General features: G+C 43.4%; 1 pseudogene; it reads right to left on the bottom strand.

Moving 5' to 3' along the window:
- Positions 1 to 13,537: 13,537 nt before the first annotated feature.
- LOC120402459 lies at positions 13,538 to 13,630 on the bottom strand (annotated as a pseudogene).
- Positions 13,631 to 14,420: the final 790 nt, after the last annotated feature.

The raw sequence follows: 14,420 nt of genomic DNA, 5'->3' as shown, positions 1-14,420 counted from the left end.
AACAAGGGCACACTGTTGACTCATATTCAGCTTTTCGTCCACCGTAACCCCTAGGTCCTTTTCTGCAGAACTGCTGCCCAGCCATTCAGTCCCTAGTCTGTAGCACTGCATGGGATTCTTCCGTCCGTTTCTTTTGGCCCAATCCTCTAATTTGTCTAGGTCCCTCTGTATCCTATCCCTACCCTCCAGCGTATCAACCACTCCTCCCAGTTTAGTGTCATCTGCAAACTTGCTAAGGGTTCAGTCCACACCATCCTCCAGATCATTAATGAAGATATTGAACAAAACCGGCCCCAGCACCGATCCTTGGGGCACTCCACTTGATACCAGCTTCCAACTAGACATGGAACCATTGATCACTACCCGTTAAGCTCGACCATCTAGCCAGTTTTCAATCCACCTTACCGTCCATTCATCCAGCCCATACTTCTTTAACTTGCTGGCAAGAATACTGTGGGAATACTGTGGGAGACTGTATCAAAAGCTTTGCTAAAGTCCAGAAATAGCACATCCACTGCTTTCCCCTCATCTACAGAGCCGGTTATCTCATCATAGAAGGCAATTAGGTTAGTCAGGCATGACTTGCCCTTGGTGAATCCATGCTGACTGTTCCTGATCACTTTCCCCTCCTTTAAGTGGTTCAGAATTGATTCCTTGAGGACCTGTTCCATGATTTTTCCAGGGAGTGAGGTGAGCCTCATTCATTACACTCCTTTTAACCCCAGGTCCTCTGGAACTTGTCATTTGGCCCCTGTCCATGAGCCTCCCTGGCCACCCCTGACACAAAATCTAAATCGTCTGATACCATCCAGCTGGGTCACCTCTGAACCACACCCAGTAAATATCTGCACATGCTTGTGCTTCATACACTGTTTGCTTCCTCACCGTCATGTCCTCCCCTGACACCAAGAGGCAAGACCTGTTGCAACCTAAGGAGGGCGAGGAACGCAGTGGCCCCATCTGGACTCCACTCTAGTCCCACAACCCACCAGGGATATCCGCTGATGGCTCCTTCATGGAGCCATGAGCATGAGAATGTACCTGGTGTGGTTCATGAACTCTCCTGACACCTGAGGGACACCATGGCACACATCTAAATGGAAAGTATTAGGTTGCACCCCTGATTCTGGCTCCTCTGGAACCTCTTACTGAGCTTCTAACTGCACTTTCCCCCACACTTCCTGATCTATACACACCCTATCTATGGTCCCACAAAGTGATGGGTTCTCCTTGTCAATCTCCTTCTGGTGCTGGCCAAGAGGGCCATCCATTATACCAGGACAGAGGGGTGGAGGGGAGGATGCTTTGCCACTGTAGGGCCTATTTCTTATCCCTTGTACAGTCATACCTCTAACAGAGTTCCTCTGTGCAGTGTCCACTGGTACCCTGGACACCTAAGGAGCAGTGGGTGTTGTCGGGAGCATTCTGCTTGGTGTCTCCTTCTGGTGACCTGATTTTTGTCTTAAGATCCTTATTCCCATCCCTTTATTTTCATTTGTTGTCCCCAATATTCATTTGTGGCCTGGGTCCATCATGCACCCCCCTCATATGAGAGAGAGCACCTTTAGCTATGGGCAGGCCATGGCACTGGAACACTTTTTATAGTGCGGGTGCTGAAAGCTAGCAAAACTATCCTCAAACTTGTCCCCCACCTCCCGAGCTGAAGCCGGGAGCAGGGCCGTGTCTCTAGAAAGGGGGGACAAGTACAGGGATAAGGGGGCCATGGCTGGGGCAGGCGCGGGGCCAATAGTGGAGCCCCATGTGTGGGACTGGGAGCCAGGACCCAGTGTGCACAGCTGGAAGCGGGGCCATCAGCCGGGACCCCATGTGCGGGGTTGGCAGCCGGGACCCCCAGGCACAGGGCCAGTATCTGGGATGCAGAACCCCACATGTGCTACCGGGAGTGGGGCTGGCAGCCAGGACCCTGCATGCAGGGCCAGCAGCTGGGACCCTGCATGTGTGGCTGGGAGTGGGGCCGGCAGCTGGGACCCAACATAAAATTTGGGGGTGCTGCAGCACCCCCCACACCACTACTTCTTGCCCCTATAGGGCAGCCTAGGCCCACCATCCCCTTGGTTTCACAATAGGTACATGCCTTCCAACTTCTGCAACAAATGAAAAAGTGGTTCTACGGAGAACAATGTTCTTCTCTCCGCAACCTGATTCATCCCCAGAAAAAGTTCATCCTGTACACTGAATGAGGCAGGGGGCCTGTGGCAAAAAAATAGTATGTGATCATGTAATTAAAGACTAGATCATTATGCACATACACAAAGGGGCCAAATTAAGGTCACACAGGCAGCAATTCTGGCCTTCCCTAACTTTTGAGGCTTGACTTCTCCAACTTTAATAATGTTCTTTCAACATAATTTTGTCTGTTTATATTATAAAAAATAATCTATTTCTGTCCCTAGTTCCATTTTAGCTTTTTAATTCATGAAAGTTTAAAAACAGTTATTTTAAAATAAATAACTTGGCACCCCTGTCTGTTTCTAAATGTACATGTTTTTGAAACTTCTACATAATCCTGCTTTATGATTTTTGAAATTAAAAAAACCCCAAAACACACAGTAATTTCAACAGATTCCCTGGCTACTGTTTATTTCCCTGTCCACGCCCAGCATCCACCAATCAAGTCAATCCCCCTTGCACACAGTGAAACAACCAAATCAGCTCTGGGGCTTCTGAGACACTGAATGTGTGAGCCCTCTGCTCAAGTGCATCTAAGGGCAATGGGGAAAGACACCATTAAGCCATTTTTCTGCTCCTCCAAGCCCAAGGGCAATTTAGGGGTTGCTTCATCTCCACACACAAATTAGAGCAGCCTCAAGGCTCAAGTGGTGTCATTTTCTGCACTTCACATGCCCTATGCTGGGGGAAACTGCATAGCCAGCACCACATCAGCTGAGGATTCCTTCCATTTAGGGAAACATTAAGTCCACTTTACACTGCTGGAGTGATAAAAGGGGACTTAGCACAGGGCAGGATCTGGCCCTTTGTGTTACTACAATTCTTATGTGCTGAGTTTGGTGAACAGTCTACTGATTTTACAAATGCAAAGATGAATTCAAAGTCATTGCATAGGAATTTAGAAGCACCTTCCAAAAGCAGTAGTAAGCCATAGGGTTGAGACTGAATTCTAAGTTATCTCTGAGAGTACTTGTAAATAACCTTAGTGGGTGTCCATGTATTGCCTTGTGTTTTCAACTGTGAAGAAGTCTCAAGTTTTGTCTTGCAGTCCTTCTAGCCTTACACAGGCTCAGGTCCAGGACAGTGTTTATAAAGCTTTAAGTAAACTGTTTTTCGCTCTGAGGCAGGTAGTGTAATGAGCATTTCTAGTCTATCATCTCTCAACAGGTCAAAAGGGCAGGGATTCAGGGACAATGTGTACTGTAGAGCTACTGGCACTTAAAAAGACAGAGATCCTATTTTTTGATAAGTTAAATATATAAAGCTTGGAGATGTGAATTTTACTAAAGTTTAATTACAATATACATCTCTCCAACAATTCCAGATACATTTTCAGTTTAGGATTTGAAGTCTCTCACTGTTATCACTTTTCATCAAGTCAGAAGGGGAAAGATGGAAGGTTCAGAGTGAAGAACAGAAAGAGTGTAAAAAACAGGATTATTTTTAACAAATTGCAAATCTTTATGAGCCGATTTCTCAAATAGGCACATGCATTTTGCATGTACCAGTCTGTGCATTTGTCTGTACTCATCCTCTTTCTACTTGTTCATGACTCCATGGAATTATAATGAGGAAGAAGCAGAGAGTGTCCCTTTGTGCATGCATGTGTGCCCTCCTCTTTAAACTACAATGCAAAGGACCCTGAAGCTAGGATGGTATGTTGTGTATTTGTTTGTCTGGCCATAGTAAAGACTGTGGCTGGTTTTTCCTGGAAGGATAGACAAAAGTTTTATCAGTTCTTAGACTGTCCAGTTAGAGCACTTTTTTTTCTGAAGTGATTGTAAAAAGTTTTAAACTGGTATAGTATGTTTACTAAAGCAGTAGGATTTCACATAGGCATGTGATACTGAATGCTTATTGTTGTGAATTAATCATAAGTATATATTTGATTGAAGGAATAAACTAGAGTTTGCAACTGAGGCTATGTCTACACTGCAATTAAACACCTGCGGCTGGCCCATGGCAGCTGACTTGGGCTAGCAGGGCTTAGAATCATAGAATCATAGATTATTAGGGTTAGAAGAGACCTCAGGAGATCATCTAGTCCAATCCCCTGCTCAAAGTAGGACCAACACCAACTAAATCATCCCAGCCAGGGCTTTGTTAAGCCGGGCCTTAAAAACCTCTCAAGATGGAGATTCCACCACCTCCCTAGGTAACCCATTCCAGTGCTTCACCACACTCCTACTGAAATAGTGTTTCCTAATATCCAACCTAGACCATCCTCACTGCAACATGAGACCATTGCTTCTAATTCTGTCATCTGCCCCACTGAGAATAGCCAAGCTCCATCCTCTTTGGAACCCCACTTCAAGTAGTTGAAGGCTGCTATCAAATCCCCCCTCATTCTTCTCTTCTGCAGACTAAATAACCCCACTTCCCTCAGCCTATTCTCGTAAGTCATGTGCCCCAGCCCCCTAATCATTTTCGTTGCTGTCCGCCGGACTCTCTCCAATTTGTCCACATCCCTTCTGTAGTGGGGGGGACCAAAACTGGACACAGTACTCCAAGTGTGGACTCACTAGTGCTGAATAGAGGGGAATAATCACTTCCCTCGATCTGCTGGCAATGCTCCTACTAATAAAGCCCAATATGCTGTTGACCTTCTTGGCAACAAGGGCACGCTGCTGACTCATATCCAGCTTCTCGTCCACTGTAATCCCCAGATCCTTTTCTGCAGAACTGCTGCTTAGCCAGCTGTTCCCCAGCCTGTAGTGGTGCATGGGATTCTTCCTTTCTGAGTGCAGGGCTCTGCACTTGTCCTTGTTGAACATCATCAGATTTCTTTTGGCCCAATCCTCCAATTTGTCTAGGTCACTCTAGACCCCATCCCTACCCTCCAGCGTATCTACCTCTCCCCCAAGCTTAGTGGCATTTGCGAACTTGCTGAGGGTGCAATTCATCCCATCATCGAGATCATTAATAAAGATGTTGAACAAAATCAGCCCCAGGACCAACCCCTTGGGCACTCTGCTTGATACTGGCTGCCAACTAGACCTCGAGCTGTTGATCATTACACATTGAGCCCAACAATCTAGCCAACTTTCTATCCACCTTATGGTCCATTCATCCAGTCCATACTTCTTTAACTTGCTAGCAAGAATACTGCTCCATGATTTTTCCAGGGACTGAAGTGAGGCTGACTGGTCTGAAGTTCCCCGGGTTCTCTTTCTTCCCTTTTTAAAAGACAGGCACTATATTTGCCTTTTTCCAATCGTCTGGGACCTTCCTCCGATCACCACGAATTTTCAAAGATAATGGCCAATGGCTCTGCAATCACATCATCCAACTCCCTCAGCACCCTTGGGTGCATTAGATCTGGACCCATGGACTTGTGCACATCCAGCTTTTCTAAATAGTCTTTAACCTGTTCTTTCACCACTGAAGGCTGCTCACCTCCTCCCCATACTGTGTTGTCCAGTGCAGCAGTCTGGGAGCTGACTTTGTCTGTGAAGACTGAGGCAGAAAAAGCATTGAGTACTTCAGCTTTTTCCACATCATCTGTCACTAGGTCGCCTCCCCAATTCAGTAAGGGTCCCACACTTTCCCTGACCTTCTTGTTGCTAACATACCTGTAGAAACCCTTCTTGTTACCCTTCACATGCCTTACTAGCTGCAACTCCTTGGCCTTCCTGATTACACCCCTGCATGCTCGAGCAATATTCTTATACTCCTCCCTAGTCATCTGTCCAAATTTCCACTTCTTGTAAGCTTCCTTTTTGAGTTTAAGCTCACCAAGCTGGTCGCCTGCCATATTTGCTATTCTTTCTGCACATTGGGATGGTTGTTCCTGCGCCTTCAATAAGGCTTCTTTAAAATACAGCCAGCTCCCCTGGACTCCTTTTCCCCTCTTATTAGCCTCCAAGGGATTCCTGCCCATCAGTTCCCCAAGGGAGTCAAAGTCTGCTTTTCTGAAGTCCAGGGTCTGTATTTTGCTACTCTCCATTCTTCCTTTTGTGCTTGGGCTACACTATAGAGCTGTTTAATTGCAGTATAGATGTTCAGGCTCCGGCTGGAGCCTGGCCTCTGGGACCCCACAGGCAGGGGCAGGGGGAAGTGAGTTCCTGTTGCAATGATTACTTTAATGCTGCTGGGACTTTATTGTGTTATGAATGATGTTAGAGCACTTATACATTGGAGAGGCATTTTTAAAATTATTTTAAATCTAAATAAATAAAGACACCTGCAGAGTATACTTGATTTTTTTACACCCTGATGAAACTTTGACAGAAAAGTAGTTGTCAGGTTAGCAGGAATGTTGCTCTCTTCTGATGTCTCTCTGTCGTTTTGTAGCTTTTAAAGCTACCACTATGAAGGGTGGGGAGGGGGATGTGGAAGAGCAAGTAGACTGTGAGGGGCAGGCAGAATATCTACTGGCACATGAGGGAAATGCACATTGAAGTGATAATTTCAACATCCTTTAAAGCGGTACTTTTTTATGGGCCTCTCGTTGCTAACAGACACAGGAGAGTGCACAAGGATTCCAGCTGCCCTCTATGCAACTGCACACAGGATGCAGGGGATGCGGGGTATGTGTGTGCTGTCCCCTAATATGTGAATTCAGATACCGCGATCATGGGAGCACAGTATAAAAACAGAACAGAGGAAACCAGAATCTGGTCCTATGTGCATTGGATCTGTGACAGACTTAAATATTCAGTAAATAACTGATACCTTAAAAGTTAGCATCTAGTATGCTATTCTTTTTTTTTCTTTTTTTTGCAGCATCATTCATGTTTTGCTTGGATTACATAGAAGGACAAATCCTTCTGGAATGGACTAGAATGGGCAGGGGGTGGACTAGATGACCTCCTGAGGTCCCTTCCAACCCTGATATTCTATTAAATAAAAAACAAACAAAAATTTAGAGCGTTTGTGTTTTGGAGCTTTTTCTAAAAAAAGACACACTTCTTTGGGTTGCAGATTAACAATGATGTTAATCTTATTATTATTTCTGACATGTTGACCGTGTGCTAAGTGCTGCACATAACACAGAGGGGCCCTACTGGAGATTACAGTCTAAGTGGACAGGAGTAATAATACTGGTACAAACTACTCTGGCTGACCAAAGGCAGATTGTCTGAGAGTGCTGTAATATTTTAAAACAGGGAAGAGAATATCTAATGCAGGTGAATTAACACTGATCAAGTTGACAGAGGAACTCTGGGGCAAATCCTGCTTCATCCTCAGCAGCTGCATAGGACTCCTTCACAGTTGAAAAGAAACCAAGAGGCTGAGGATACACAGGCTTTGCCCTCCCATGTGAAGGAAGGAACCATGTTACTGCTGCAGCACCACACATGTAGAAGAAACAGAGCATACATGGGCTATGGGATGGGTTAGAGCAGTGCTTCTCGAAGCCGGTCTGCCACTTGTTCAGGGAAAGCCCCTGGTGGGCCAGGCTGGTTTGTTTACCTGCCACGCCTGCAGATTCGGCCAATCGCAGCTCCCACTGGCCGCGGTTCACCACTCCAGGCCAATGGGGGCTGCGGGAAGCGGTGGCCAGCACATCCCGCAGCCCATGCTGCTTCTCACAGGCCCCATTGGCCTGGAGTGGTGAACCGCGGCCAGTGGGAACTGCAATCTGCCGAACCTGCAGATATGGCAGGTAAACAAACCGGCCCGGCCTGCCAGGGGCTTTCCCTGAACAAGCGGCGGACTGGCTTTGAGAACCACTGGGTTAGAGTACAGGATTCATTGTTACATGAATCTTTTTCCTATCCACTCCTCCATGTTGTAAGAGGCCTACATTGGCTAGTCAAATCACTGGGCTAGAGTAGCCTCTACAAAGTTACTCTCCATATATCACACCCACATTTCTCCCCTGGACCTGCCCAGCTATGCAGGGTAGCTATTGGGGTTTGGATTTGGCATAGCTCCCACAATGTGTTGTAATGTAATCCCTAGGGCTGTCTATTAGTCGCAGTTAACTCACGGGATTAACTAAAAAAAATGAATTGCAATTAAAAAAATTAATCGCGATTAATCACACTGTTAATAGAATATCAATTTAAATTTATTGAATATTTTAGATGTTTTTCTACATTTTTAAATATATTGATTTCTATGACAACACAGAACACAACGTGTACAGTGCTCACTTTACAGTATTTTTTATTACAAATATTTGCACTGTAAAAATGATAAACAAAAGAAATAGTATTTTTCAGTTCACCTTTTACAAATACTGTAGTGCAATCTCTTTATTATGAAAGTGTAACTTACAAATGTAGATTTTTTTTGTTACATAACTGCACTCATAACCAAAACAATGTAAAACTTTAGAGCCTATAAGTCCACTCAGTCCTACTTCTTGTTCAGCCAATCGCTAAGACAAACAAGTTTGTTTACGGGAGATTCTGCTGGCTGCTTCTTATTTACAAGTCACCTGAAAGTGAGAACAGGCATTCAAATGGCATTTTTGTAGCTCACATTGCAAGGTCATTACATGCCAGATATGCTAAACATTTGTATGCCCCTTCATGCTTCAGCCACCATTCCAGAAGACATGCTTCCATGCTAATGATGCTCATTAACAAAATAGTGCATTAATTAAATTTGTGACTGAACTCCTTGGGAGAGAATTGTATGTTTCCTGTTCTGTTTTACCCGCATTCTGCCATATATTTCATGTTATAGCAGTCTCAGATGATGACCCAGCCATTATTCATTTTAAGAACACTTTCAGAATAGATCTGACAAAATGGAAAGAAGGTATCAATGTGAGATTTCTAAAAATAGCTACAGCACTCAACTCAAGGTTTAAGAATCTGAAGTGCCTTCCAAAATGTGATCGGGACAGGGTATGGAGCATGCTTTCAGAAGTCTTAAAAGAGCAACACTCCAATGAGGAAACTACAGAACCTGAACCACCAAAAAAAAGAAAATCAACCTGCTGGTGGCATCTGACTCAGATGATGAAAATTAACATACGTCAGTCTGCTCTGCTTTGGATCGTTATCGAGCAAAACCCATCATCAACATGGACACATGTCCTCTGGAATAGTGGTTGAAGCATGAATCGACATATGACTCTTTAGCGCATCTGGCACATAAATATCTTGTGACGTTGGCAACAACAGTGCCATGTGAACTCCTGTTCTCACTTTCAGGTGACATTGTACACAAGAAGCGGGCAACATTATCTCCTACAAATTGCAACCAAACTTGTTTGTTTGAGCGATTGACTGAAGTAGGATTGAGTTGACATGTGGGCTCAAAAATTTTACATTGTTTTATTTCTGAATGCAGTTTTTTTGGACACAATTCTACATTTGTAAGTTCAACTTTCATGATAAATAGATTGCACTACAGTACTTGTATAAGGTGAACTGAAAAATACTATTTCTTTGGTTTTTTTACTGTTAAAATATTTGTAAGAAAAATAAATATAAAGTGAACACTGTACACCTTGTATTCTGTGTTGTAATTGAAATCAATATATTTGAAAATGTAGAAAACATCCAAAAATATTTAAATAAATGGTCATATATTATTGTTTAAGAGCACGATTAATCGTGATTAATTTTTTTAATTGCTTGACAGCCCTAGTAAAAACCCTTAAACAGTGGATGACTGCCCAGCTCTTTAAGAGACTCTATCAAGAACATAAATGTCACTATTTACAATTCCTGGGAAATAGTTTTATGCATCCAGATTATATCATAGAAATGTAGGGCTGGAATGGACCTCAAGAGATCATTAGTCCAGCTCCCTGTTCTGAGACAGGACCAAGTAGGCTCAGACCATCCCTGACAGGAGTTTGTCTAACCTGTTCTTAAAAACCTCCAGTGACAGAGATTCCACAGTCTCCCCTGGTCACCTATTCTGGTGCTTCACTATCCTTATAGTTAGAAACTTTTCCCTAATATCTAGCCTATATCTCCCTTGCTGGAGCTTATGCTAATTACTCCTTCCCCTACATTCAGTGATCATGGAGAACAAACAATCGTCATTCTCTTCATAACAGCTCTTGACATATTTGAAGAGTGTTATTAGGTCCCCCACCCTCCCTCAGTCATCTTTTCTCAAGACTAAACATGCTCAGTTTATTTATTTTTTTTAACCTTTCCTGACGGGTCAGGTTTCTAAACCTTTTACAATAGTTCTAACAACAAATATTTCTAAGGTTCTCTTAGAATGGATTAATTTTATCAATGGAGGATAATGGCATTTGGCTTGTATGCTGTCCTGAGGGGCTCTACCATAGCAAGGAGATTGCTAATCCACGTAAATTGTCCTGGAGCAAAACTACTCAGTTACTCAGATGTTTTCTGGAATTCGATGGAATCATGAGAAATCAGAGTGCTGTATATTTTACCTGCAGTCAGCAGCTAACAGCCTTTTGAGGTTTTTTTTTTTCCTGGCATGATGAGTTCAGAAAATCTATTTGAACCCCCTTTTTATAGTTTAGTCTTCCTGGAATTCCTGGTTGATTCCATGGTTCTAATACTAAATATTTGCTGTTGCAAAGGTAATCCATAGCAATGATGTCAGGAGGTGAAGTCTGCCCCCCACCGTCCACCAATGGTAATCAACAAAGCTTCCACAGTTTCTGATAGCTGAGCTCTGTTTTCACTATTTCAGGTGATTATTTAGATACAAACAAAAAATTCTGAATAGAAAGCTAGTATCTCTCTCCCCTCCCCTCCACTCCTCACAGCAGGCCATTTGGCTGGCTGTAATGTGAAGGAGAACAAATCTTCTGAGGTTTAGTTCTATTTTAGATTTTCCCGCTCCCCAGTTTCTAGAGACTGATGCCCCCATATCAGGCTGGGTAACCTTTTTCAAAAAATAATAAAACCTGTGGGATTCACTGGAGTGCTTAATACAACTGGAAATCTCTCAACAGAGCTCTGCTGTCTGACCTCATGTATAGTCAGTGAAGCATTAAGGCAGAGGTGACCGAGGCCTGCCGATGAGATGGGTAGGGGGTTAGAGTGAGGGCAGCAGGCTTGTGCAGGATTACCATGCATGCTCAGTCCATGTGAGCATGCTCAGTCGAAGCCAAGCAGCAAGTGGGGGGGGCATCTGATGCCACATTTTCCCCCTCCCCGCCCGCTTCACCTTTGCATTAAGGCAAGGAGATCTTTAATTCCTAACATATTGTTATGACAGAGACTTTTGTAGCTGATGCTTTTTCCAGGAGCAAAGTCCTGTAGGACCAACCCTCCTGGAACATAGATTTTTAATTGAAACTGTGTCCCTCTGTACCAAGTTTCAGAATCACAAAACTTTGGAACTGCTCACAGTCCCCTTGCATTCTGAATACTCTTGTTTCATCTCAGAGTTCTAGGAAGTGCTGGCAAAGATAATGAAGGGAAAGCCAGAGAGATGCATTGCTGATCCATGGTTACACTCCACAGCTCTTAATAGACTTCCCTGCACTACTCAAGAAGCTGAACACAGTGACCCAAATGCCAAGTCAGAAGAAGGTCAATTCTGCTGTGAAAGAATCTCTGATCACCAGATGTTCTCCTTGGAAATCACTGTAAAACAGACTGTAGTGCTCCTGTTCTCTGCTTGAGAAAATTGGAACCAATGTGCACAGTGTTTGTAAGGCCTTGATTTGTGAGCATCTTAAAGCCAGAAATGAAATCCCCCCTGTTCAGGCTGTAACTTCAGCTGTCAGACTAATCAGTTAATTCCCTGCCATATTAAAACTGTGCAATTTGCATTGGCTTTTGTTTTTTTTCCTGGAGTAACTAGTACCAGGGATTGGCATGCCAGTAAAGCTGCCTCTATCTAAACCTATAAACCTAAAGATGACTCCTTTGGGATCTTGTTAAATCTTTTGGCTTTAATCGACAGTTCCTCTTGTTGCAGCACGTCTTTAGTTGTTAAACTACATATGTTAACAGTGTCTTGATCCAACTGGGCGTAGTAACTGACTCAACAATCAATAAACTGCGGTAAAAAGGGAAAATCCAAAGGATCCCTTCCATCGAGGAGAACTAAATTCAGATCATAACCCTTCTCAGATCTATTTTGTCTCAGCCTAACAGGATCCAGAAATCTGTTCCCTCCTGTATGCGTAAGTACTCTGACAATAGTACAAACAGAAGTTTGCTACTAAGGAACAAATAATTCCCAATGAATAATATGTTGAATGAATTTAGTTTCTTTTCTGTCTCATGGAATAGCTGAGTAAATCATGGCTTCTTGACTGTATTCAACACTGGAATTTATTCAACAAATATAATTAACTCCTTGGATCGATAAAGAATATTTATAATTCAGCTGTTGCTTAGTTGTAATAGGTCAGCTACGTCACTGGATGTTAGTTCTGTTCCTGATTGCATCTGCATGTATTTCTGGCACAGTACTTGTTGCTTGCAAAGGGAAATTGAAGCCTTTACAAATACTTTTTTTGTGAATGTTTAAAATTTGTTTTTTTTTCTGTGAATGTGGCAGTAAAGCTTCGTCATTTAAATTCATGGGATATAAAAAAAGAAGCTCATGCACAATGGAGAAAGTGAATTAATTAAAAATATAATGTTTTGTGGACTTTTATTCTCCTAGCCTTTACACCTCTCTTACTGATGCAGGTTCTTATGCACCTGTAACACCACATATCAAAAGACTTGGTTTAAGTGCAGAGTGGCAAATGCTAGTTTAGACGTGGGGCCCAGTCACTAAGGGAGCAGATGCATTTGCAGTAGTCAGTAGGAAGCATGACATTAGACAGTAAACTGTTCGGGGTTAGGACCATTTCTTTGTTCTGAGCATAGCCCCTCCCCTGAGGCATAGCTCAAGTCTCCTCCCTAGTGCTTGCTAATTAGAAATTAGAAAGGCTTCTCCCCACTCCTCACATGGATTGAGTCTGGGTTTTTTTACTACAGTGCCTCATGCCTCCAACCAAGGTGATTCTTCTCTGTGTCTGGGGCACAAGGTAAATAAGTACATTCTACTACTCTATTCACAAAGAATATAACTCAGTACACGACCACCACAATACAAGTTCCAGCCAATGAAATGCCACACTCAAAAAGAGCAGTATAACACATAGGATTTTATTGGGGATAGGACACAGAGACTCTAGGGAAGGAAAGAATTAAGAATAACAAAAATACTAAAACATCAACAATATAATATATTCCACACCTCACTGCATTTACCACTGCACACAACCCCCAGCACCCTCCCAGACAGATGAGACGCTGAAGATAAGTTAGGCGATGAGTTCTGCAGGGCTGTGAGTGCTGGCCAGCTTAAACCAAAAGAGAAGAGTTCCCTTATGGTGTCTTCACCTCTGGATGGTGCAGGGTCCTCTCCTGGCTCCCTGGTCCAGAATCCTCTGCAAGTCTTAGTTGGCTGTTGGTAGCCAATGCTAGGTTAGTTCTCTGCCTCCCCGATTGCTGGTCTCCGCGGGGCTGGCACTCCTGCATCACAATTCTCTAGTTACAAACTATAGAAATGATCCCTGAAAGTATAGTTACTACATCCCACAGTAACTCGAAGTCTCCCTTTGTGTGGGGAGTGGGAGTTGATTAAAGACTCCTCAAGCTGCTCTGCTTTTCTCTCAGCTTCAAACTCAGTCAATACTCAAACAGCCCCAAAGTGAAACCAGAACTGATCCTTTTGTCTTTGAGGCAGCCTATCCCTCAGCAGGAGGGGAGTCTCCTCCCACTGAGGGACTCAGGAGTCCTGGCTCCTAATTGGCCCAGAAAACTGTCTATATAAATCATTTCATCCAAAGCTTCCCACTAGCTTTTATAGTAGTTTCCAGTCTATTCTGTCGTGTTCCCCCCTTCCCCCCCGAAAAACAAGCATGGGAAGCGGTGTTCAGAGTAGGTAGGCCATTGGTCTGATGTTAAACTGAACAGTCCGGTTTTGGGAGGTTTGTCCCCCATCTGGTACTGACACAAAACCTGACATGATTTTGGATGGAGGGTGCCTGTGACATTATCTGATTAAAGTATGACCATGCAAACCATTTTTGCCACCACTGTTATATAATTGCAATGAATCTTATACCACGTGTGATACATGTCCAGAAAGGGTTAAGCAGCTTGCAGGCTAATTGACCCAGAGTCAACCATTAGAGAGATGTTAGAAAGGTATGTAAATGGTAATTAGGGCCATTCCATGGTAGATAGTCTAGAACTTTGAAATGCAAACCTATAGTCTTAGAAATTAGAGATGATACTAATTGTATGTGTGTACTCATTTCTTGTCTAATGTTAGCCATGTAAACAGTTCCTGTCTTTCACTATAGCTGTTGATTAAAA

Source organism: Mauremys reevesii, linkage group 3 (assembly GCF_016161935.1).
Source record: "Mauremys reevesii isolate NIE-2019 linkage group 3, ASM1616193v1, whole genome shotgun sequence".
NCBI lineage: Eukaryota > Metazoa > Chordata > Testudines > Geoemydidae > Mauremys > Mauremys reevesii.
Note: the sequence above shows the minus strand (reverse complement) of the source record. Positions and strands in the feature narration are given on the sequence as shown.